The sequence below is a fragment of the Salmo salar genome, chromosome 10 (assembly GCF_965601325.2).
Source record: "Salmo salar chromosome 10, fSalSal1, whole genome shotgun sequence".
NCBI lineage: Eukaryota > Metazoa > Chordata > Actinopteri > Salmoniformes > Salmonidae > Salmo > Salmo salar.
In genome coordinates this window covers 74,663,204-74,689,752 of record NC_138300.1, presented here as the reverse complement: position 1 = coordinate 74,689,752, position 26,549 = coordinate 74,663,204, and the positions used below count along the sequence as shown (strand labels likewise).

The following is a 26,549-nucleotide window of genomic DNA, read 5'->3' as shown; positions in this document are numbered from 1 at the left end:
TTCGAGTTGGCATGCCGAACGGCTTCCCTGTGCATGTCAAACATTATAAATGTAGGTTACATCCTTTTAACGAGCTTGCCTCCAGATCAAAGGTTACCACAATTTATTCACTGCACTAGCAGTACCAGAGTTTCGAAAATCTAGGGGGGCGGCCATTTCACACAGACGCTGTCCTTTGCAGGACACAGTGCAATTAATCACTGTGCTGTGGTGATACTGTGTAAATCTGTGCCCATTACCCAACATGCCTCCCTTCACCCACACTGGGTCCACTGAGCATGCCCACACCAGCACTTGGGGGAGAAGTGATGAGTCATGCACAGATGATAGGACTAGAGGACTGCTCAACACCTGACACACTGACATAGCTCCTATTTGACACGATTCACACAGCCACTCAACATGACTCCAAATAGCATTTGACAAACACACAACCCAGAGATCTGGACAGGACAGATTCAAACTAATATCATGGGGTGTCCGATCTCTAAAACAGACTTCGACCACGGAACATTACCAGAAGTAGCATACTTTGCATTTCTCATATGCCCAGAAACAACAGTCAATACTGTTACCGCCATTGATCCTCCGATAAGAAGAGTCTAAATATTGATATCTCAGTGTCAGAGGAATCCATATGGTCAGAAGCCTAGACAGTGGTCTGTAAAACCCACTACTTTCCTAACAAGTCTGCGCAGAAAGGGGAATGAGCAGTCCGTGTTAATGTTGTGAGTGGTTACACAGTTGATGTTGAGCTAGCCGGCACCAGGCCAGAACATTCTGAAGAAGGCCATACCACGGGGGCCGTAAAACAAATCGGGCACTAACTGCCCTTGCCTATAATTAGAGAGGAGGATTGATTGAAAATCTGATTCATGGAAACCCAAAGCTGCCTGTAATTTGAGTTTCCCTGGGCCCTGGTAGCCGCTCTGGTGACCACACTGGAGGCACCAAATTGAGTGGTCGGGATAGTCTGCTCCAAGCACTCTCAACCAGCCTTCCAAGCACTCTCAACCAGCCTTCCAAGCACTCTCAACCAGCCTTCCAAGCACTCTCAACCAGCCTTCCAAGCACTCTCAACCAGCCTTCCAAGCACTCTCAACCAGCTTTGCCCCCTCCCTAGTCTCTCATGGAACAGGCCTAACAGCGCTGTCAAAACAAAACGACACAGGAGAGAGAACGCCTGCCAGTTTCCTGTGACCAAATGTGGTCTTTTTAAATGACATGCTGCGTTGTCTGGACTGAAAACCTCAGAGAGACAGAGAAGTGGAAAATGACTAAACGCTAGCATGAGAAAAAAACGTCATGAAAAAAAAGAAGAAGAAGAAAACCAGCAAAAGCCCACAGAGTCGAAAGTGAAAAGCAGCGATGGGGGGGTTTCTGTTTGTCTCCAAGCAACTCTCTAAGCCCAAGAACAAGCCTCAAACTGAAGAGAGAGGAAGAGAGAGAGGAGAGAAGAAAAAACAACAAAAGACAACCAACACATTAATAGCCCCACTGAGTAAACCAGGCATGGCTACACTGAACCCTCCCCCTTGTAACCTAGATTCATGGAGGAGGCAGTTTATTCATAATTGCCTGGTGTCTCATTAGAGGACAGAAAACATCTTCAAGAAAAGATGCTGCTTGCCAGCATATGGCTGCCAGCTAAAAGTACGCCTCCTCAAACATGCATCCCACAATTACATGGCCTTTGACCATTTTTTTCTCTCCTTCCCCTTTGAGAGGAATGAAACCAAACTGCCATGTTTTCTCAGGCACTCTGTAACTGATGATGAAAGTGACTTAAAATGGGACTGCAGAAACAGCACAGAGAGACTGCCATGTTTAAAAAGGCATGGTTTAACAGAAACATAGTTCCCGTTATCCCACAAAAGACTTGGAAGCCCCATTTGTTCAACAGGCCTTTTGTGAGGTAATGATTGAGACTCCCCAGTTGACGTTTAGTATGTGAGCGTGGGAGAGCTTGCTGCGGGTGAAAGCAAGACACACCACAGAAAGTGACTGGTAAGGGAAGGTGTGAGAGATTTGCGGGCAGAAATGGCTGACAGAGTCGTGCAGTCCAGGGCGCTACAGAAACCTTTGTTTTACAGTTCACACGCAGAGCCTCCTGCTAGTCAACAGCAAGAGCTGAGCCCTGGCTAATTCAAATCACACCACCTCCCACATTGAAAGACAAAGGGTCAACATCCACTTCAACAGACCCCTTTAACCATTATTGACACAACTCAAAGAGGAGTCTAATGAGAGAGTTGGACATTCATTAAAACTGCCACGGCAAAGTAGATTTTAAAAGGCAAACGGTATCACAATAAGTCCGATTCTAAATACCTAGCCATCAAATATTCTTTCCAATATGTAGCAACGTATTATTTCTACTATGCACAAAAGGGGCGACAGGTTGCTTAGCGGTTAGAGCGTTGGGCCTGTAACCGAAAGGTGAAAAATCTGGCGATGTGCTCTTGAGCAAGGCACTTAACCCTAATTTGCTCCAGGGGCGCCACAAAACTATGGCTGACCATAGAAAATTTCACTGTGACAATAAAACATGTTTTTTTTTTTTACTTGGTAAGTAGCATTGTTCAATGACTACGAAGAACTGGTATTCTTCAGTGACCCATTTTATGCTGAGGGGAGGAGGGTGGGTTCACCAAACAGCCCCCCCCCCCCCCCCCACCAAGGGAGAGGCAGATTGAGGCGGTGCCTTCAGACAGCTCGGAGAATCCAGCCTCCCTCCCTCATCTCCGGGCCCTTAGCAACAGCCTCAGCCAGCTATTCACCTGTTGCTAAGAGGAAAGAGACTACGCCAAGCCCTCACACATCCTAACAACATCAACGAGGCAGTGAAACCAAAATAGAACCGTTACTGTACCGAACTAAATGAAACACAATCAAATCAAAGTCTCCGGCCTTTTAAATCAAGCAGCTCTTGAGAAAGGGAAACTAGGCCAAGACAATAAAAAAATAAACAATTCAATAAAGAGGCCAATTTGATATTCGCAGTGATTCTATGGTAAACAAAAGCAGCTTTGATTTAAAAGAGAATAATCGTTGGCAAGGCCTTACCTGAAGAGTCCATTCACTGGATTCCTGCTGCCACAGAAGGTGCTTAACAAAAGAGATGCCTTTCTTTACTGCCTGTGGCGATGACAATTCAATTGTAGTTGTGTGTGTGTGTGTGTGTGTGTCGTGTGTGTGTGTGTGTGTGTGTGTGTGTGTGCACACGAAAGAGCGAGACAGGGAGTGTGTGAGAGAGATAGTGGCTGTGAGGAAGCAAGGACTGGTGGTAACCCCGACAACACCTGTACTTTGCAAGCAGCCAATAGCCTGGTCTCGACAATTCAGCAGAGGCCTCGACTGAGTAGGAGGCACTTGACAACAGAGCGGGGGAGGGGGGGGGGGGCATTGTTCAATGTTGAGCTACAGAAGGCCTATAGCCAGTGGCTGAACCAAAAATTACTGTCAATTATAGATCACATGGCCAATTACTGGTTCAACAAAACAATTGAACGCAGCGGCTTGTTAGTGAGACAACGCTAGCCCTAGACATTATGCAATTAAACCGTTATTATCACTGCGGCTAGGAATAGTCATTACGACAGCTCTCGTTTGCTCTAATGCATTCAACTGTACGAAGCTACCGTCGTCAATTTCTGCTACTCTTGGGTGTCTCTGTGGTTAGGCGGCTAGGCATTTTAGCCTCTTCTCTGTGGGTTGAGGCTGCATGATTGGAGAGACAGCCTAGAAGCACACTCGGCTAACACAGACATCAGACAACAATGGGCTCTGTTCAGAGTTGAAAGCCGAGGCACCGAAGCACAGCGCAGGCTGCCTGATTACGAGTGTGCACTCAGGCAACAACAAAAAAACAACATTAAAAAAAACGAGGAAATGGAAGCAAACCCTTGATTTAATGCTCTCGGCCCCCCGGCTAAACGGCGTTGTTGCAGGACTCGAGTTTTCACGAGACATTGTCGACGCCTACATTATGCCCGTTTAAAAAGAACGTGGAAAAGGCGCTGTGTGTGCAGGGCAGGGGAGTCACCAGCTACTCCGCCGAGCGTACAAAGGCAGTGTCTCTACTTACTGAGAGGCTATGCTCTTTGGTTTAGCCTGCCGTTTAGGTTACATTTCCCTTTGCTCGCCCTAGTTTCAGCCTTGATGGATCGCTGCCAGCTCCACCTCCGATGCCTCTTTGCTTTTGAGCCCATGCGTGAAAAAAGAATCAGAGAAAGGGAGGGAGGACAGAGTACAAGAGAGGGAGCGAGAGAGAGAGAGTAAGTAGACACACTGAGAAGTGTTTGTGTTCCCTGAGAACACAGCCCGGACTACTGGGTGTAATATGACCAGAGACAGCGGGGAGGAAAAGCTTTTCTACAGACGGCATAACAAGCAAAATAGTGTTTCACGGAGAGAGTAGAGGGTGAGAGAAAGGGGGGAGAGAGAGGGAGAGAGAGGCGGAGGGAGGGGGAGAGAGAGAGGGAGGGGAGAGAGAGAGGGAGAGAGAGAGAGGGGGAGAGAGAGGGAGAGAGATAGAGAGGGGGAGAGAGATAGAGAGAGGGGGAGGGAGGGAGAGAGGGAGGGAGGGAGTAGAGAGGGAGGGCGGGGGAGAGAGGGAGGGGGAGAGAGAGAGGGAAGGGAGAAGGAGAGAGGGGGAGAGGGAGAGAGGGAGGGGGAGAAAGGGAATGGGAGCGAGAGAGTGAGAAAGAGCCAGAGTGAGTGAGCGAGAGGGGGAGAGAGAAAGCCTTCCGGCTTATCAGTATTCAGGGACAGGAGCCTGCATGAAACCAGAAGGTAGCAAAGCAAGCTGAAAAAGACCTTAGATTGCCTGATAACTGAACTAGAGTTTCACGAATGGCTTGACGTCTTTATTCAGTTCATACGGAAGGGCATACAAGGCTTTGTGCACAGCAACTCTGACTACATATGCAGAGAGAGGAAAAAATAGTTGACACCCCTTCTGCCTCCCACTTGCCTGTCTCTTTCCTCTCGAGGAGAGCCAATTGAGAATTTGCTGCTACCTGAGAGAGTTAGTGCTTGGGGGAACTGGCAGCTCAGTGGTGTATTAAGAAAAGGGACACGGTTGACTACAGCAGTACCTTCCTGTCTGAGAACTGTCTGGCTGGCTGGAACCCAGCAGGTTTTTGCTCCTCTATTCTCTGGTCGTAACACAAGCCTAGCTGATGACCTCCCTCCCCTCCCCTCGCCTGCCTGTTGCCCTACCCCTCCCCCTTCAACTCGGACGGTGGCTGGCTGGCTTGGGGCCTCTGCCTGGTATTGTGTGCTGGTGGTAATGGGAGGAGACCAAACTCAAAAGGGCCCCCCAACGACCCCCCAAAAGCATGGCCACTTGAAATCTTCACACATCCCGTTCACAAGGGTGTAATTTCACAGTAGTTCCGATCTCCGTACTGTACAACATCCTTTTCCCCACACCGAGTAGCAAAATGAACAGAGCACTTACATTTTCAGATGAGCTGGAGATTCTTGATAAAAAAAATAAAAAAATTAAAACTCTATGAAAGGGTTGTTAGCTCTGTTGCCGGGGAGTTAATTAAGCCAAAGGAATGCCAGTCACACGCAGTGCGCCTCAGTCAAGCCCCATCCCAAAAACACAACTCCCAGGCTTTCCTTGAACAAATCCAGATGGTAGATGGGTAGACTGAGAAAAACAACATGGCTGCTGCTGGAGCGGTGAAGTAGTAGTAGTAGTAAACAGTTCCGGGACACCAAACTGAGAGGCCAATCTGCTGCTCTCACCCGACCGGTCTCCCCGCGACATGTTTCAACAAAGTCCCATCTGTGCTGTGGAAAATACCGGAAATCCCCCTTGCACCCTCCCTTCCCTCCCTCTTCCCTCTCTCCCTACTTCCCGCCTCGTCTCCTCCCTCCCTACCTCCCTCCCCTCCTGACCTCCGGGCCATTCCACCAGAGCGGTATTTATTACAATAATAATCCAACATTCTTGTCAAGGTCACCCACCGGAGAGCTCAGTCAGAGGGGCGGGCCGGGCCTTGGAGCACAAAGATCCAGATAAGCAGTGCAGAGCCTCTGTCGATCGCTCCCCCCCTCTCTTCTCTCTCTGTCCACTGCTTAGTCATGCCCTTATCTCTGCAGCCCTGAGACAGCCCGCTGAGCCCTCGACAAACAACAGCTCAGCACCTCTTCACCTCCGTCAGGGGAGAACACACGGTAAACAACGCCCCGGCTAGCGAGCCCTGCTGGGATTACTTACCCACACAACAACAGCCACGGCAGTACACAGCGCTGGGCTGGGCCAGAGGGTTTCATACAGATATGATTACCAAACACATCACAGCCAAGGTAACATGCTTTCAGCAGCCAATGTCGAAATGAAAACCCTACCAGAAAGGGTGGGAACAAAGCGAGAGTGCTGAATCCAAAAATAGAGAAAGTATGCAGGCATTTGATTCAAGAACACCCCCAACGTTGACTGTTAGAACTGTACACAAAGTTATAAAAAGATCCAAAAGTAGTTGTGTAACAGACTCTTACCTTGGGGCTCCAGTTCAAATGACATCTAGCCTAATTAAATACATGTTTCTCTCAATTCTAGAGGACACAATTAGATTTCTAGTGTGGGAGTGAAAATGGGCATGGGAGGAGAAAATAGAGAAGAAAGTAGTGGGAAAGAGAGGGACAAAGAGTTAGAGAAGGGGATAGCAGGGGAGAACGACTGCCCCCTCTTATTAAAGCCACACAGTTCAAGGCCGACCGCAGTACTGCAGGCATTGTTTGTCAAAAACAGGATCCCCCATTGTAGTGAATGGGAAAATGTCAATCTTCGTGTAAATAAAAGACTAATTCTTAGACAATCAGGGTACCTATAATTGCTTCTATTACACCAGATGCACGTCCTTGAACCGATTATTTTATAAATCACACAGAAAAAATTATAAGGATAATTGAGTTGCTATTCAGCTTGCAGTACCCCGGTCGGCCTTCAGCTGGAGTTACTTAAAAAGAGGAGGCAGCACTGAGCTAGCCTGCAACTCCACTTCCTGGAGTAGCTCAAACTGCACATGTTATGTCTCCATGAGACGCCATCTGACTTATTTTGGCTTCAAATGCGCTATTGAGTCTTCACATAGGAATGAATGGTGTTACGTCATCGATGGCTTTGTCCATTTGTATACAGTCATTGGGGGACTGAGAGAGGGGCCCAGAGTGGAGGAGAAAGAGGGCTGTCTCGCATTCCAAGCTGTGGCGAGACGACGACCATCATGCTCCAATACAGTCCCTGCCCAACTGTAAGACCTTACATCACGCTAGCGCCGCACTGCAATCAGACACACACCCAGTCATTTATCGGTCTTCTGAAAGGATAACCTTTCCTCTCAGCTCTGCACACCACAAAGCCCCCAAACACACATTTCTTTCCCTCCTCTCCTCTCTCTCGTTTACTCCAGCTACCTTTTGGAGGGTCACCGAAGGGTGTTTGGCTGGCTGACCGCTCTTCTCATGTAAAGGGAGATGCCACTATAGTACACAATAAAGTAGACAGACGACACTCCTCCGACAAGTCCCTTTTATTGCATATTGAGTCCAATGCCATAAAAAGCTGCTTTCTCAAGGTGAGTCCTGTTCATCACTGAGCTCCTTGTGTGAACTGAACCCGTACAGCCTCTTGTCACTGCTCTCTCCCAGAGATGGAAGTGGAGGAGGAGGAGAGAAGAGAGCAGGGAGGCCCCTGTGGGCCCTGGCGACAGGACAAAAGCGTTTATAACTGCATGTTCGAATCAAGAGAACGTGCTGCCTCTCTTGCCTGTGCCACCTTCCAGGAGATTCCCAGATGCCCGCCACCAGGTTATTTATATACGGCATGGGTTTGTTCAGTCTTCGCCATGAGGTTCCTGTTGTTGCAGCAAGCGCCTGGAGGGAGGGGCTGCCGACAGAGTCAAAACCTCCCCCACCCCCTTGTGAAACACCACCTCCCCCACCCCTCCTCACCTCGCAGTTTCAAACCGCAAGCGAGATTCTTCTGAAAAGGGTAGCCAGGTGGCGGCCATCTTTGAAATGTGTGAAGCCAAGTGAGCACCGTCAAGAATGTAGTTAATATGGACTGGCAGTCTGGTATTTAAAAAACATTTGTGAAATCAATAAAACAAATTAGTGAAATCAGTGAAATCAATAAAACGAATTAGTGAAATCAGTGAAATCAATAAAACAAATTAGCTTCTGTAGAAACACAAAGGATGTCATATTAGCCGAGTATCATATTATCCAAAGTGGCTTTGGTCATTCTTCAGTGTAAGCAGTCTTACCACGGATAAACCGCTCTATGCATTCCAAGACTTACACAGTCACTACAACAGCATTACGGCACAAAATGTCCACCAGCTCATGAAAACTTGTTCATATACTCACTCATGAGGACAGGGACTGGGAAATGCATAAAGCTGCCGCTAATCATTTATCTACGGTCTCCATTTCCACAGGGAGTGAGTGAGCCCAGGGGCTGTAAGGAGAGCTGCCGGTCCATGCAGTGCCAGGGCCAGGGTCAGACGGGGGCTGGCACGGGGCCACAGGGCCATTTTATTTCAGTGTCTGTCAGGTCGATACCAGCCAGCCAAAGCCGCCGCTCCCCAGCTCCCTTTTAATGACCTGGCGTATCCATGGAGACTACCTGGCTATCAGCAGGGGGTTGTCACTCAACGTTAACCATGGCAATGCGCTCCACAGCATGGCTCAGAAGGGGGGAGAGGCTAGTGGGAAATGGGAACACTGGTGCCCAACAGCACAGGGTTGATGCATTAGTTTAGCTGCTCCTCTTGCTCTTTGATATTCCGGCTCGTCCGACGCCTTGTCTACAACAAAAGCCAGGCACAGCCACTAATAAACACTGTACACATCTAGGGACATAATTCTATGAACTTTGTCCATACATAGTCGTGTTCAATAGCTAGCTATGATGATCTGTTTGGGTGAGCCGGTGAGGACGACAGCGGACTAAATGGGATGAGGTTTAAGATAGTGATGCACTGATATGACATTTTTGGCCGATACCGATATCAGATTTTCCTTGCCCCCCCAAAAAACACGCTATCAATAACCGATATTTAACATTTTAGCTGCCTTTTAAGCACTCTAGTACAGTTAAATAGTTAACACACACACACACACACACACACAGCGGTCTAAGGCACTGCATCTCAATGCAAGAGGCGTCACTACAGTCCCTGGTTCAAATCCAGGCTGTATCACATCCGGCCGTGATTGGGAGTCCCATAGTGGGGCGGCGCACAATTGGCCCAGCGTCGTCCGGGTTTGGCCGGGGTAGGCCATCATCGTAAATAAGAATTTGTTCTTAACTGACTTGCCTAGTTAAATAAAGGTTACACACACACACAAACCAAAAAGTTATTTTGTTGGTATTTACATATGTCCCCATTACCAGTAAAACATAATCAACACCTATTTCTTTCTCTTACTTGCTGTGTTGTTTCGTTGTTCTTTTGTTCAGTTGTTTCATTCTCAACCAGGATTTCATCATACATGTCAAGCAGTGAAGTTTCAGCTCTGTCTGTCCGTGGCGCCTCTTCTCGGTGCGCGCTGTCACTGTGTCCGTTTCCATCTTGTCCAGCTGTGTATGTAACATTTCACGTAAACCCTGTTTCTTGTCTGCATCAAAGTAGCGGTCCTTGTACATAGCATCGAGCATGGTGGCGACACAGTAAAGAGAGAATGCCACCGAATCGCTTGTTCACAGCCTGTGTCGGTAGTTTTGTTGAGCAGGCGTTTCAATGCCATGACAGAGGGTATCACGTCTGCTGCCGGCGCAGTTGATGAGCTTATTTCTCGAGTCAGTTGTTCGAATGGAGCTAGCTAGTGTGTTCATGTTTCCAAGTTTCAAACATGTTCTCAAATGCCATTGAAATGGCAGCAGCGGTATAACAACCAGGACATTCATGAGCATGAAATATGACTTTCTTCAGTAGGAAATCCTCGAGGGCTGATATCGCTGGTCCAAATGTCAGTTGTGAAGCTAATAGCAGTGACGCTATTACTGTGTAACTCCGGTAAGGCAACATCTGAAAAATAGCGCACTTGGTAGAGTGTATCGGTGCTCGACCAGTCGGCGAAAGCCAACATAACCCACGACAGAGAACGGTTGATTGTCAAGGGCAATGAATTCCATTATCTTGGCATTTGAGTTGTCTCGCTGAAATTTTCTTACACTTTCAAATGACTGCTCGATCCACACAGCAGACATTGTGGGCTAGGTTAGGAATGCTGTGTTGCACGTGTAGCGCTACATTTTAATGTGGCGTCATTACGTCATGTACCTACGTTATATAGGTATGCACGTCAGCTTTGACATCGGTTTTGCACATCGGCGTTAAACTAGACATCGGGCTGATGTCGGCATATTTAGCTAATATCGTCCGATTCCGATATATCGTGCATCCCTAGTTTAAAATGAGAACTGACAAGAATAGGGGCTGAAATGGACAACTGTGGAGCAGACATGAAAAGTACCTTAAGATTCCAGCCAGCCTCTCTCCTCTGTGCTGCTGCTGTGATGGCGATGACAAGTAGACAGCTCATACTCACTATGCAAGTCCCCGCTTTCTATCAGGCTTTATAAAGTGTCACTCCAGCCTCCTTTTCACCTAATTTAGCACCTGATTTACTTTACAAAAGGCACATCTCAATAGGAGGCCCAGGTAAGTCATGACATAAGGTAAGTAGGGGGTGGGTCTTTCCTCTTTTGTTTTCTATTGCTCCTCCATTGTTACTCAAACAAGGGGGAGGACGATGACATCACGACTTCCTATCAGACCAACCACTTGAATTTCACAGTGTGTGTACTTTAACGTATTTATACTTGGGATATCGCGTTTCAACAGTAAAATAAATACAAAAAATTGCTGGAGGATGTCTAAGGACAGCGGCACTTTTTCTCTCTCTCCCCCTTTCTCTCACCCCATTGAGTGACAGACCGGTGAGAACAGGGGAGGATGGAGGGATGGAAGGAGCGAGAGAGAGGAGACCTACGGTAACTGTCTGATTAAAACACGAGACGTGACCGAGATACAGTAAGCAGACAGCGGGAGCCGAGGAGGCCCCCCCCCTTCCTAAAACCCACAAAGCCTCTCGCCTGTGTCCTTCAGCATATGGGGCTCCACAATGAGACGGGATGGAGGGAGGGATGGAGGGGGCGGTAGGGGGAGGGAGATGGAGAGGAATTCTAAACTCTTCCTTTCCTTTTTCTATTCCTTTCTTAGCCTCTGGCAGTCCTGGCCCTCTCCTTGCCAGAGTGTAGCATCATACTTTGATGACCTCGTTAGTTTAAGCACAAAAACCGGCTAATGTCCAGATATAAATAAACAGTGCAGTGGGGGCAGGGATGTGTGTCTGGCTATGGTCGTCCCTTAGAAAGGCTTGTTGGCCTGGTACGTCTGAACAATAATCTTCAGATTGCCTTTAACGTTACAGCATAGTTGTACATCACACTGAACATGGCAAAGACATAGGCTAAATGGAACTTACACTAGAATATTTCTAACATATTTTGCCTATTTATTTGATGTTCGAGAAGAGAAAAAAACCTGTGCTATGTTCAATATTAAGGGTAGCCAAAACAACTAAGGCCCTTAGGACAGAAGTAGTTTTCACGTGGTTTGACACGGGAGTGGTTGGGTCACCCTGCATAAAACTGCGGGCCCCACTGTGGTACTCAGCGTAACCCAAGATCCTCAAAAAGCTCAGCGCTCAGTCTTGCTTTTCTTCTCCACTTCCTGTTTTTGATTCATGTTAGCTAATCGAATCCCATCGGGGCTTATGTTTCCAGCACGCTGTGCTTTCGACACCCAGATTGTTCTAAAATAGTAACTGATACGATTAGCATTCCTGAATTTTTTTGGGGTTGAAATATAATTTCATCTGAGAAATGTAGCTAATTTATTAAGACAAAATTTGACATTTTAATTTATAGGATTATATTCAAGAAAATATAGTACCCAACATCCAATGTGGACCAAAACGTCTTCCTACGAATTAGTAAGACGTGATGAATCCCCCCCCCAAAAATCTAAAGACACGCATGCCAATCCCACCCCAACAACCAGTATACAGTATCAGTTCTCTATGTCTGCCATAGTAATACATAGTATTAAGCTGCGGCTTGGAGTATTGCTTCTTCATACATGCAATGTATTCCCTGTGAATCTGATGGTTATTTTCCCCTGTTCAGAGAAATTTGTCATTGAAGTCGCTTGCATTATTTACAATAAATGAGTGTGAAAGTACCAGGAATTGACCGCTTCATGATATTTTATTCATTCATTTAGCTTTTGCTCATGATGAAAATACATTGTGTGGTCATCCTCACAATTCAAACCAGTCCTCCATGAAAGCAATTCCGTTTGTCCTTCTCTTACGCTTAATCTGTGTTCAGGAAATGGCCCCTTTGTGTGTGGTTTATTCCCTACAAAAAAGATCTGGATTAGTTACTGTTAGACCATTCTTGGTGAACAAGCAAACCAAAAGGCTACAGCAGTTTTAATGGTTTCAATGGTAAAAGTCCCAAACGCACACTAGATAGTGTTTTACAATGGTACAATGTATTGGGTTTAATGGTAAATGTCACTAATCGCATTAAATAGAGCTGTTTTATAATAATTTTATTGACAAACATAAGACCGTCATGCAATGGTTTATAATATAATTGTATGATGGTTTCCACAACACTTTATTCCCTAGCCCATCTTTCCACCAAGTTTTGGGCTTGTAGGAAAATTATTAATATGAGAATTGCACCATAGGGATAGCCCTCACAGCGAGCTGCCACTTTATGGACTATTCAGGGAGAGTTGGGTTGAAGCATCAGGTTGCTAAGAGGAGGACAAACTGAATGGTGTTCATGAAGGACTGGCTTGACCACAATAATGAAATAATAATGCAAGTAACTTCAATGCCAAAATTCTCTGAATAAGGGATACTAACTATCACCAGATTCACAACGGAATAAATTACATAGGATGAAGAAGCAATACTACAAGCCGCAGCTCCATACTACTTGTTAGACATAGAGAACTGCTAATGTATACTGGTTGTTGCGGTGGGATCAGCGTATGGTGGCTTTTCACAATTTTATTGGATTCCATATGTCTCATTGGTAGGAAAATGTTTGGTCCAAATCTGATGTTGGGTACTATATTTATTGAACATTAACTGAATCATATAAATTAAAATGGCCAATATCTCAGAGATCAATATAAATTGCAACAAAGTAATGCTTCAGGACTACCAATCTTACCTGTTTCAAACTACAGAAATGATTTCAGAACAATCAGATGGTAGATGTCATGGCTTGCTGAAATTACATGGAACGACTAATCACGCTTACCTGAGACCCATTTCTCTGCCGTTTCCTGGTAAACTTGCTCAGAAGGCTCAAACACACACACAGTTACAAACATTTGCACCCACCAGCGTAATCAGCGACTGCTCTCTGTGAGAAATGGCCGCTGCCTCTGGAGCTGATGACCTCTGGTATTAGTCACGCTGGGAGCGTCGGCTGCAGTGAGTGCGTGGGCTTAAACCCTCTCTCTCTCTCTCTCTCTCTCTCTCTCTCTCTCTCTCTCTCTCTCTCTCTCTCTCTCTCTCTCTCTCTCTCTCTCTCTCTCTCTCTCTCTCTCTCTCTCTCTCTCTCTCTCCTCTCTCTCTCTCTCTCTCTCTCTCTCTCTCTCTCTCTCTCTCTCTCTCTCTCTCTCTCTCTCTCTCTCTCTCTCTCTCTCTCTCTCTCTCTCTCTCTCTCTCTCTCTCTCTCTCTCTCTCTCTCTCTCTCTCTCTCTCTCTCCTCTCTCTCTCTCTCTCTCTCTCTCTCTCTCTCTCTCTCAACACCGCCAATTTCCTCTAATGCTAGTCCTTATGAGGAACAGCGGCAGTCTGTTTATACTGCAGTTAAGCCATTTCACTTTGAGCCAGAGGATCAATTTGCAGGGCGCAGAGACAAAAGGAAATGAGAACCTGCTCTCTCCCTGTCTCACTCCCTCCCCCCTAATTCTTTCTCTTCTTTCTCTCTTTCTGCAGAGAAGGGGCCAGTGAGTGAGCACAAGATTGAGAGAGAGGGCGGTCACTTATCCTTGTTCGGGCCTTGTCCAGACAGCCCCTTTAACGCCGCCTGCTTTGATGGAGCTCTCCTAAGCCCGGAGTTCAGCAGTGGTCATGGAATGCTCTTCAGCGCTGGTTGTTTTAAAGCCCTGCTGTGCTGTTCATGCCGTCGCTCCACTCACACTGAGTTCCATTTCTGTAGGCCCTGTTAGAAGGCAGCCTCAGCTTCTTCACCATGTACTAGGCGAATGACCTCAACCTCTGCTGCTCTGTTGAACTCATTGCTAATCACAGAGCACACATATTCTAACGCTTTCTCACAAACTGCTCGGTTGTTTTTCCTCCCAGTGATGGTGATGACAATGAAGATAGTTACGACGTCACTCTGACTCAGGCATAGGGTTGTAAAATTCCGGTAACTTTCCCAAAAATTCCCTGGTTTTCCAGAAATTCGGGTTGGAATACTCCAGATTTACTGCTTATTCCCTCCTGATTTCAGGAAAACAGGATTTCTGGAAAACTAGGGATTTTTGGGAAAGTTACCCAAAAGTTGCAAACCTACTCAGGCATTACGCATACCCAGCAAGGTAATGCGAAAACAGTCTGTGATTGAAGGGGTGGGTTTTGACTAAGTCCCAAGTCATTTTTGCCTTGAAACTACGGCCACTCAAAGTACAGGGAACAAAGACCGAAGAGGAGGGCCAGAGTTCATCGTTTGCAGAAGCCTTTCAGCCTGTTTACTGAAAGGACTAATTGGATGGGCAACTGCCTGGAGGCATAGCTAGTTCCCCCACCCCAATCTCCACACACTAACACTATACAAATGCAAACACACACACACACACACACACACACACACACACACACACACACACACACACACACACACACACGAAGCAGCAACTAAGCGGCAGTCGAGCTCGGTGGGCCATTAGCCACCCCTGTGAGGGCGATTCGCAAAAGGGCGATAAATCTGTCGAAGGGGATCCTAGCGACAGCTGAAACTCTGCACGGAAACAGGCACCGCACTGCTCCAACCAAGCACTTTTCAAAGGCCTCGGCAAAGAAAGAGGGAAAAAAGGAAAGGCGAGAGGAAGAAAAATAAAGACGACCTCTCTGCCAGTCAGTTCATCCATCCTCTCCTCACTCCCACCGTTCCCCTCCTTTCTTCTCATGGCAGGTAGTGTAGTCGGAGAATGTGAGTCATGGGATGATTTAGGCGCGGAGCCTCAGACAATGTCAGCAAGGATGGCGTGCTGATGTAAGAGCCACTCGTGGCACTTCTCTGTGCCAATGACGAGCCGGGACAAATCAGGCAGGCAGGGGATACAGGCCCTCTCCTTTTGATTAATCACCGTATTTATACCACCACCGCCGTGCTGGAGAGAAGAGGAGCGGGATAGGGGAAAGAGAGAGGGTGGGGAGGGGAGTTCAATCCATCAGTAAAGAAAAAAGGCCAATTCTGAGAAGGGGGGAATGGATGGGGGATAAACAGATGAGAGAGAGAGAGAGCTCCTCTGGTCAAGTCAGAGTCTTTATTAGGAGAGAGTATCCAGCAGAAGTGAAGATCCTAAAGTGGTGGAGACGCCCTATGACGCTTCAGGGAAAATAGAACAGACAGCCTATCCTCAAGGGACAGATGGTGAAACATCATTGCTGAAATAATGTTGATATAAATCATGTGTTTGTCAAATTCGGCATCTTAGACATATTTGTAATTAATTCAGGATAAAGCAAGATAAAAAAAATCCATTGATTTCCCTTTTGCTCCGGTTTAAAGGGATGTGCTACAATGTGCTTTGTGTTTGTTAAAACTACACGATTATACGCAAGTGGTCGGCTTGGGTGAAATGACCCTGAACTTTTATCAAACGCAAGTGCCTGTCAAGACCTTTACATTGCCAAAGGAACAAAGGAAAAAGGAAGAACAGTAGGCCTACATACAGACACACTCAAAAACATGTATCTTCTCCCAGGCCTTTTGGCTTTCTACACCAAGTGCAATCCATCAGAGGGATGCAGCTGCCTGCCCTCGCCGATGAAACTGAGGAATGTTAAAAATGAGCAGGAGGTAACCCGTGTTATTTTTCCATAACCATCCAAAATACACTCTCCAAATATCTGGGAATTGTGTCTTCCTTCAAGGCAGAGAGAAGAAGGTTTAGTAATTTGTGAGTTGACCCGACCCCCCCTCTCCTTCCCCCTCCCACTCTCTTCCTTGGAATGAGGCCCAGGCTATGCTTCCTAGAATGGCTCTGTGGTCTGAACTGTGGAGGGAAGGAGGCAGGGGGAGGGGTGGGTCTTCCCCAGAAATCTACAACAAGTCATGCTCTGTGCCAGTCAAGAGGGACTACGCACCAGGAGATGGGAGGGGGCAGAAGGAAAGTGAGGTATACCCTCCTTTCTCTCTCCATCTCTGTACCATTTGGCTGGGTTGTAACACTGGGGGAATTAGCACTTTCTCCCACTTATGCGGGCCCTGATGGTAACCATAGCTACTGCAGCTCAATAGAGGCTCTTCAAGCAAAGGTTTTCGCTGTTTCAACATCCTCCGACTGGAGTCAAGACTATTTTCAAAATTGCTCCAAGAGCCCCGGGAAAAAAAAGGCAGTCAATTATGAAGCCGCTTACTTTGGCTAATGAACAGGTCATGCTTGGAACTCAAGTAGATTTTTTTCCCCCTCACTCCCTCTCTCTCTCTCCCTCCATCTCGTTTTTCGCTCTCGTTCTCTCCGAGGTCTGTTGAATCACAGCTCGTTTTCCCAATGCCCCTGATAGAGTGGACTGACGGACGGCTGAATGAACATGTAACGTTTTAAAGGACGGGGAGAAAGCTGCTTCCAGGAAACCCGGGTGAATTCCAGTGTGCTCAGCCTGGGTGCCAGAGGGACACTTCTCCATCCCTCATGATGTCCAACAAGCTCCCCCCCCCCCAACAAGCTCCCCATTCCCCCCCCCCCCCCCCATTCCAGACAGCTACAATCCCACATTGTGCCCTCCCTTCCACTCCCTCGCTGGCTGCCACCAGTCTGGATCATTAGGAATGTTGGCCATCACTCCCCCCCTCCAAGGACGACAGTGTTCCCTGTGATTTCCCTTCACAGTGAAGTAATCCCCTCTTTGGAAAGAAGTCCTTTTAGGGTGAATTAGAGAGGGCTCTATTCAAAGGGGTGAGTGTCAGGGCGGTGTGGGGGGGGGGGGGGGGGTAACACCAGTCACATGGGCCATGGTTGTCTGTGTGGATTAGCCTGGAAACGAGGAGGCGCCTTTCATCTCAGACCCACCTCGCAGTGTTAAAACACAAGCCATGTCCCCAGTACTAACGTATGGCTGTGTGTCTTACAGACCGCGGCCCTTCATGAACGCTAATATCGAAGTATTGGCTTGGTTACAGGAAGGTAGTGGAAAGCCCAGCTAGCCACTGGTTTCACTTAGCCTCCATTCTAAAGCCGAAGAAAGGAAGAGGCCATTTAAGGGGACTGGCCAGTACCAAGTAGCCACAGTACCACACTCCAACTCCTTATTCCTGCGTCGCTCGTGACCGGCTATGTTTAATAAACGGGAGAGAGACGACGGACTGTAAAGCGAAGGTCCCTGCTTAGTATTCCTCAAACTGAGCACAGTTGACTTCTGGGAGGGTCAAATAAGGCAGAGGGAGAATGTTCTGGAACATGCAATGGACGGCCGAGTTCTGCCTGGGCTACAGAGGGGAGCTGAGCCGCGATGTGCAGGGGGGGGGCTTCAAAAGGTTCAAAGGCACTGCAACATATGTGGCAACTTAGGGAAGGGCGTAAGAGGCCATAAAAATTTGCCGCTTGCGGGAGTACATGCTGCATATTGAACACACGCGGCAAACTCTCTCACACCATTAAGATAGGCCGGTGTCAGACGTAGATGCTGGGAGGGGGCAGTTGGTATAGCGTAATAAAAACACACATTCGCAAAACTGCTACCTCATGAAGTGCTTTAGGAAGAGCGTATTATCGTAGCATCAAAATATAGCCTATGCACTGACAGCAAGGCTATAAAATGAACCAAGTCGTAGTAGATATGAAGAAAGCAGCACAGAATACACACAGGCTATTGGCTTTATCTAAGCAGTCCTTAGATAAGCACCGCACACCCTGTGACAGTAACATCCAGGATACAGATAAACCCTGACCCATAAACACATTCCACACCTAATGAGGCTCCAGTGAGGCCCCGAGACAAGATGAGTTTACAACAAGTCGACCTCACTCGGAGGGAGAGAGAGGGAGGGAGGGAGAGGAGGGAGGCCAGAGAGGGGGGCGTTTGGACCAACATCTAATAAATCTACAGTTCCTCTACCACCCTCCTCCCTCTCTCCCCTTTCCTCCTAGTAGCCTTGACCCTCTCCGGCACCTGGATTTGTGCTGACAAAATACTGCAAAATGGACACTGTCGAACAGACCAGCAGAGGAGGTAATAGTTGGACATGGTTCAATAGATTTGCTCCAGTGACTAATTTGGAGTATGCGAAGGACCCATGGCACACACACACACACACACACACACACACACACACACACACACACACACACACACACACACACACACACACACACACACACACACACACACACACACACACACACACACACACACACACACACCCAATGTACTCAGATTTCAATACCTCACTCTCTCACACATGTTCACACCGACACACACACCGACAAACACACTCTAACACACACTTCCATCTGTTGTCAGAAAAGCACCTTCACATGCCAGAGTGCTTAAGATGACAAGTAGCTTGCTATTTACCATACACACACTCAACACCGATAGCCAACATATCTGTCCGAATATATCTGAAAGGAAGATTAAGAGAGAAAAATGAACACGGAGAGGGAGGGCAGTTGTGTTTAAATTAGGGCTGTCAAAGTCACCGCGTCTTGGTAGTGCTGTCTCTATCGTGGTGCACTATGCGCACCGCTTTGAGCAACAATTAAGGAAAACACATGTACATTTTACAGTTCTAATGCTAATTTCCTGCAATTCTACACAGACTTATGCCTTAGTTATAATGCTATTTCAGTGACTCAAACATTATAACAAAATCAAAATGGGGGCCTCATGCAGTTTCTCCCCAACTGTCTAGTTTTTACTTTGGTGATTGTTAGTTCTCAAAGATGATCTTATTAAAAAAGAAATATATATATAATCTCCATTATCTTTTCTACAAACTTTATTTGGTTTTAGTAGTGTAAGGTTACACTGAAAAGGTTTTACTATCACAAAAAAGCCTGTTTTTTGTTCGTACAGTCAACTGTCCAATCAGAAATTGGGAGAACAATCACTTAGCGTGCCTGAAGATTTAACAGTACTTGAGTGAATGTGTGTGTGTGTGTGTGCGATTAATCACAATGAACTAATGCCATTAACTCGATTAATTTTAAACAGTTTGACAGCCCTAGTTTAAATAAATACATACTGTGTAGAAACAGGGGGAGGTTGAAGCCAAACCACCCAGAGAATATCTTCTGTAACCAGATAGAAGGGCCTGTAGAGGAAGCAGACCTGATTAGTTCGCCAGTCCTCTCTAACTATCCCTCATGTGTGTACTACACATGGGTTGTGTTCATTAGGGCATGCAACGGAAAACATTTTACAACGCTTTGCTACGAAAAAATGTAATGGGCTTTTCTTATTCAGAAAGTTCTTCCTAGTTTTGGCCTGTTTTCTTCAATTTGGTACCTAATGAACACAAACCCAGGCTAAGGTCTATCTAACGCAGTGCAACAGCAAAGTGCTCTAAGCCCTCAGTCAAATAAAACCCTCAGAGCACGCTGTTATTACACAAACAGACAGGCAGGTCTATGTTTACAGTGCCCTTCTGTACTTTGGGTGGAAAATGGTCTCCTCGCAGCAATAGCCTTTACAGTGCCTTCAGAGAGTATGAATGCCCACTGAATTTCTCCAGATTTTGTTGTTACAAACCCTGAATTTAAAATAGATTAACTGTCAATTAAATGTCAATTTCTTTGTCACACAATACCCCATCATGTCAAAGTGGAATAATATTTTAATTTGTTTTTGACAATTTAATACAAAATGAAAAGCTGAAATGTCTTGTGTTAATAAGTATTTAACCCCTTTAATATGGCAAGCCTAAATAAGTTCAGGAGTACAAATTTGCTTAACTAGTCACACACACTTACTTTGTATGCAATAATAGTGTTTAACATGATCTTTTTATGACATCTCTATACCCCACACATACAAATAATTGTAAGGTCCCTCACTCCAACAGTGAATTTCAAACAAAGATTCAACCAAAAAGACCAAGGAGGTTTTCCAATGCCTCGCAAAAAGGGCACCAATTGGTAGATGGGTAGAAAAATGTTATAAAAAAAAAATGAAAGGAAACATTGAATATCCCTTTGAGCATGGTGAAGTTATTAACTACACTTTGGATGGTGTATCAATACACCCAGTCACTAAAAAGATAAAGGCGTCCTTCCTAACTCCGCTGCTGGAGAGGAAGGAAACCGCTCATGGATTTCACCACAAGGCCAAAGGTACCTTTAAAACAGTTACAGAGTTTAATGGCTGAGATAGGAGAAAACTGAGGATGGATCAACAACATTGTAGTTACTCCACAATACTAACCTAAATGATAGAGTGAAAAGAAGGAAGCCTGTACAGGACAATAATATTCTAAAACATGCATTCAGTTTGCAACAAGGCACTAAAGTAAAAAACTAACCTTTTTTCCTGAATACAAAGTATTATGTGCATATCCAATACAACACATTACTGAGTACCACTCTCCATACTTTCAAGCATAGTGGTGGCTGCATCATGTTATGGGTATGCTTGTAATCGTTAAGGACTGGGGAGTTTTTCAGGATAAAAAGGAAACGGAATGGAGCTGAGCACAGACAAAATCCTAGAGGAAAATCTGGTTCAGTCTGCTTTCCACCAGACACTGGGAGATCAATTTACCTTTCAGCAGGACAATAACCTAAAGCACAAGGCCAAATCTATGCTGGAGTTGTGTTTTATTTCATTAATTTTTATTTAACTAGGCAAGTCAGTTAAGAACAAATTCCTATTTTCAATGACGTCCTAGGAACAGTGGGTTAACAGCCTTGTTCAGGGGCAGACGACAGATTTCTACCTTGTCAGCTCGGGGATTCGATCTTGTAACCTTTCAGTTACTATTCCAACGCTCTAACCACTAGGCTACCTGCCGCCCCAGTGAATGTTCCCGAGTGGCCGAGTTACAGTTTTGACTTAAATCTGCTTGAAAATCTATGGCAAGACCTGAAAATAGTTGTCAAGCAATGACCAACAACCAATTTGACAAAGCGTCAAGAATTTTGAAAAGAATCATGGGAAAATGTTGCACAATCTAGGTGTGGAAAGCTCTTAGAGACCAACCTAGAAAGAATGATCGCTGCCAAAGGTGCTTCTATAAAGTATTGACTCAAGGGTGTGAATACTTATGTAAATTAGATATACGTATTTCATTTTCAATACATTTGCAAAAATGTCAAAGAACACGTTTTCACTTTTCCATAATGGGGTATTGTGTGTAGATATGTTTTTTTTTCTCTCTGCTCTTTTGCACACCAGTATCTCTACTTGCACATCTTCATCTGCACATATATCACTCCAGTTTAAATTGCTTAATTGTAATTACTTCGCCACTATTGGCCTATTTATTGCCTTACCTCCTTACTTCATTTGCGCACACTGTATACAGATTTTTCTATTGTGTTATTGACTGTAGGTTTGTTTATCCCATGTGTAACTCTGTGTTGTTTTTGTCACACTGCTTTGCTTTATCTTGGCCAGGTCGCAGTTGTAAATGAGAACTTGTTCTCAACTGGCCCACCTGGTTAAATAAAGGTGAAATAAAAAATGTATAAATAAAAAGATGGGCGAGAAAAAAAAACATCTATTTAATCCATTTTGAATTCAGGCTGTAACAAAATGTGGAATAAATCAAGGCGGTATGAATACTTTCTGAAGGCACTGTATCTTTATTTCTTCTGTCCGTCCTCCATGGTTGGTAAGATGAGCTTCGTATTACAATCCGCTAGAACTACTGTGCGATGCAGAGTGACGTTTTAATACTAGTAGCCTGGTATGGTTCCAGTGGATGTACTCATCCTCCTATTAAATATGCATGGCGATCCCCCGGCGGCCTATGAGCCCTCCTACACACAGTACAGTAAATAGCATATCTAACAGCTACTACCAATGGCAGATTATGTTTTTTTTTTTTTTTTAAAGCAGTACGTTGCTCTCTCGGGCTTGGGATTGTCCTGTATGCGTTGTGGAGATCTACTGAAGTTTCAGATGCGGCGATGTCGTGAGAGGTAAGGAGCAACACATAACCCTCTTGAAGCTCTAATCCGAAAAGGCACGCACTTTAAAAAATGTACGGCTGGTGCATTTCTAACGGCTCCGATAGAAAATAGAAATGACTCACTTGTTTTCACTCCCTCACTTGCTCTTCCTCTTGCATTCTGGGAGGCTGAAAAGGGGTCAGGCTGAGCACACCTGGGGAAGGGCCCTTCACAGTGTGGAGTGAAACGAGATTAGGAAGGGAACAACAGTTGGCCTGTCGGCTCTCTCAACATGACAAGAAGGGTTTCTCCTTCCCTCATTCTCTGTTCCTCTGACTCACTCTCCCCCTCTCTGCATTTCTCTATCACCACACTTCTCTATACTTTTTCCACATACATTATTTTCTTCTCAATCCCTCCCTCGGTCTCGGAGTCTCGGAGGTGTTGTGCAGCTGCAGCGCTCTCCTAATCTCATTAAAAGGCGCCCTTCCCTGTGACACTGACCTCATCAGAGTGGGACCAACTCGGACCACAAAGCCGCCCTGCGTGCCTGTTAACCTGTCACCTCTCTGACACGGCCACAAGAGAACCTGCTCCCCCTCCTCATTCCTCCCCACGCAGCAGCTGTCGCGTTCACTCGCTGTCGCAAAGAGCCAGAGTAACAAGAGCACAATTTGCTATCCCACAAACACCACTAAGAAACTTGTCCTTGAGTGATACAAGTAGTTATCACTATACTCAGGTTTGTACCTCTAAGAAAACAATCCTTGACCTGATACAAGTGGCTACATTATCACTTTACATAGGTCTGCAGCACAAACACTACTAAGAAACTTGTCCTTGAGCGATACAAGTAGTTATCACTATACTCAGGTTTGTACCTCTAAGAAAACAATCCTTGACCTGATACAAGTGGCTACATTATCACTTTACATAGGTCTGCAGCACAAACACTACTAAGAAAGGGTCTTGGAGTGATATCAGTAGCTACATTAGGGTTGGGCGATATTACAATAGTATCGGATATCGAAGATGATGGACAGCCATCGTCAATGGTGACGACGTTGTGATATGACAGACGATGTATAGCCTATTTAAACTTGACGGCACCGTGCTGTAAAGAGCTGACCGGGCAACCCACAGCAGAGCCATGCCAAGTGGCCTATTCCTTTGCTATAACCTGCATAATCTATTTAAATAAATATGTTATAAACAATTTACAGAATGCAAGAGAATAATGTCGACAGAGCTAAGATTTTCACCAAAGCAGCTAAAAAAAAATCCAGTCAGAAAATATATATGTTTTTCTCTCATTGTCGGATGACCTGGGCCATATAGCAGAACTCTCCAGTGTCTGCTATTATTTTAAAAGCCTAATTTTGTCTTTCCTCTCCATTTGATATGAATACGACTTTCATTTTGGCTTTCTCCTGACATGATACTTCATGATCAAGTAATGAATTTAACTAACAGAGTTCTCCGAAAGTTTGAAGTTGTTTTTGAATATCCTAAAAACATGATAGGCCTAAGGTAATAATGAGAGAGGTAGAACAAACAACAGCAAGATAGAAAAATCCAACAAGTCAATTTGAACAAACGGTACAGTTGAGCAAAGCTTAGTGTAAAATAAATGATGCATGCATCCCTCCGAACCAAATAGCCAAAAGCCAAATACTACTAATTAAAATAGCCTATCAAAAGCACTAAGACAAGTTAAAGTTATGAAGAGTATTTCCCAAATAAGCTATTCTAATAGTGTTTAATGTCATAAAGACGCAGCTTTCAAATGGGAACAAGTGTGAACGTCAAAGTCTAGAGGCTATTCTCTATCACAGCTTTATTTTTGAATGAGAATAAAATACAGGCAACAAGGTGAAATTGAGCAAACAATATCATGATGGAAAAATCGAATGAGAAGTCAAAAGAAAAAAAACTTACAGCGGAGCAAAGCTTATGAAAAAAATGATGAGTAGAGTAGGCCTACACGATACCATCATATATCACAATGTTTAATGGGTACTTAATACGATAGGAGAAAGGTACAATAGGAGAAATGTTGAAACACCCCCAACCCTAAGCTACATTATCACATTATTTACGTCTGTACCACAAATACTACTAAGAAAACGGTCCATGAGTAATGAATTAGCTACATTATAATTTACTCAGGTCTGTATCACAAATACTAATGGTGACCAAGTATTTTCTCCATTAGTCTTGGAATGAAATATGCTGGGGGGGGGGGGGGGGGGGTTACACAGGCAGAAAGGCATTCTATTGAACTCCAACCGTACTTGAGTGTTACAACTCTGCTACATTCTCCCTTTACTTAGATATTTTCCTGTTTCTACGGCCCTAAACAAATGAGGGCCGATTAGACTAAACTCGAGGCAGGTGGAAAATTCTATAGTCACAGTGCCTTCAGAAAGTATTCACACCCCTCAACTTTTCCCCATTTTGTTGATGGGGAAACTTAAAATTGATTACATTTAAAATGTTGTGTCACTGATCTACAGACAATAACCCATAGTGTCAAAGCGGAATTATGTTTTTAGAAATTTTTATAAATTATTTGAAAAAATGAAAAGCTCAAATGTCTTGAGTCAGTAAGTATTCAACCCCTTTGTTATGGGAAGCCTAAATAACTTCAGGTAATAAGTTGCACGGACTAACTCCGTGTGCAATAATGGTGTTTAACATAATTTTTTAACGACTACCTCATATCTGTACCCCACACATACAATTGTCTGTAATGTTCCTCAGTCGAGCATGGTGAAGTTATTAATTACACTTTCGATGGTGTATCAATACACCCAGTCACTACAAAGACACAGGCGTCCTTCCTAACTTAGTTGCTGGAGAGGAAGGAAACCGCTCAGGGATTTCACCATGACTAATGGTGATTTTAAACCAGAGTTAAATGGCTTTGATAGGAGAAAACTGAGGATGGATCAACAACATTGTAGCTACTCCACAATGCTAACCTAAATGACAGAATGAAAATGCATCATGTTTGCAATAAGGCACTAAAGCAATACTGCAAATAAATGAACTGAATACATAGCATTATGTTGGGGGCAAGTCCAACACAACACTCACCAATTTCAAGCATGGTGGTGGCTGCATCATGTTATGGGTATACTTGTCATCAGCAAGGACTAGGGAGTTTTGGGGGGGGATAAAAAGAAAAGGAAAAAATCATAGAAGAAAACCTGATTCAGTCTGCTTTCAAACAGACAGAGACAAATCCACTTTTCAGCAGGACAACAACCTGAAGTGCAAGGCCAATTATACACTGGAGTTACTTACCAAGATGGCATTGCATGTTCCTGAGTGGCCTCGTTACAGTTTTGAGTTAAATCGTCTTGAAAATCTATTGCAAGACTTGAAAACAGCTGTCCAGCAAAGACCAACAACCAACTTGATAGAGCTTGAAGAATTTAAAAAAGAATAAATGGGCAAATATTGCACAATCCAGGTTTGCAAAGCTCTTATAGACTTACCCAGAAAGACTCAAATGGTGTAATCGCTGCCAAAGGGGATTTTAACATGTACTGACTCAGGGCGTTGAATACTTATCTAATCAAAATATATTACATACGTAGATCATTGACAAAAAACAGACAATTAAATCCCTTTTAATCACATCTTGAGACAACAAAACATGGAAAAAGTCAAGGGGAGTGAACACTTTCTGAAGGCACTGCAGATGGATGGCGATAATCATCGCTGCTCAGCTATCATCACTGCAGGCTTGGGCTAAAAGGAAGGGCTCAGGAAGAGATACTACCAACTGCTAGCCAAGGGCCTTGGAGCTATTTTAAGACCATTGTGCTGGCTTTACTCTGGTTGACGAGTATTACTCCATTATAGGGGCAATGACACTATCCTTCTACACAGCCAAATTGGATAATAGAATCAGATAGATACATGACTGAATAAAGAGCACTGTGGTTTGCTACAGCCTTGACCTTGCTTAACGCCACAGGCACGGTTTGCACACAACAGTAGTGTGAGGGTTGAAAGAAAGGAGAGGAGGATAGGATGGGACAAAGGAGAGGCAGTAGACCTGGCATGTTGATTCACATCTCAACCAGGCGACCAAAAACGTTCACTCAAAGAAAGGCCAGCTATTCAGCTCACAGA

General features: G+C 45.1%; 1 protein-coding gene across 4 annotated transcripts in view; it reads right to left on the bottom strand.

Annotated features, from left to right (window-relative positions):
- The window catches only part of znf609a (zinc finger protein 609a), a 198,748-nt gene that overhangs the window by 36,359 nt on the left and 135,840 nt on the right, over nucleotides 1-26,549 (bottom strand). The window contains exon 1 of one of the 4 annotated variants that reach the window (XM_014123960.3): nucleotides 5,465-5,858. The exons of 2 other annotated variants lie outside the window; for them this stretch is intronic. The gene's annotated coding sequence lies outside the window, so the exon portion shown is untranslated. Of the gene's footprint in view, nucleotides 1-3,066; nucleotides 4,387-5,464; nucleotides 5,859-26,549 lie in introns of those variants that run through there. One more of the 4 variants, XM_014123961.3, reaches the window with a different exon arrangement.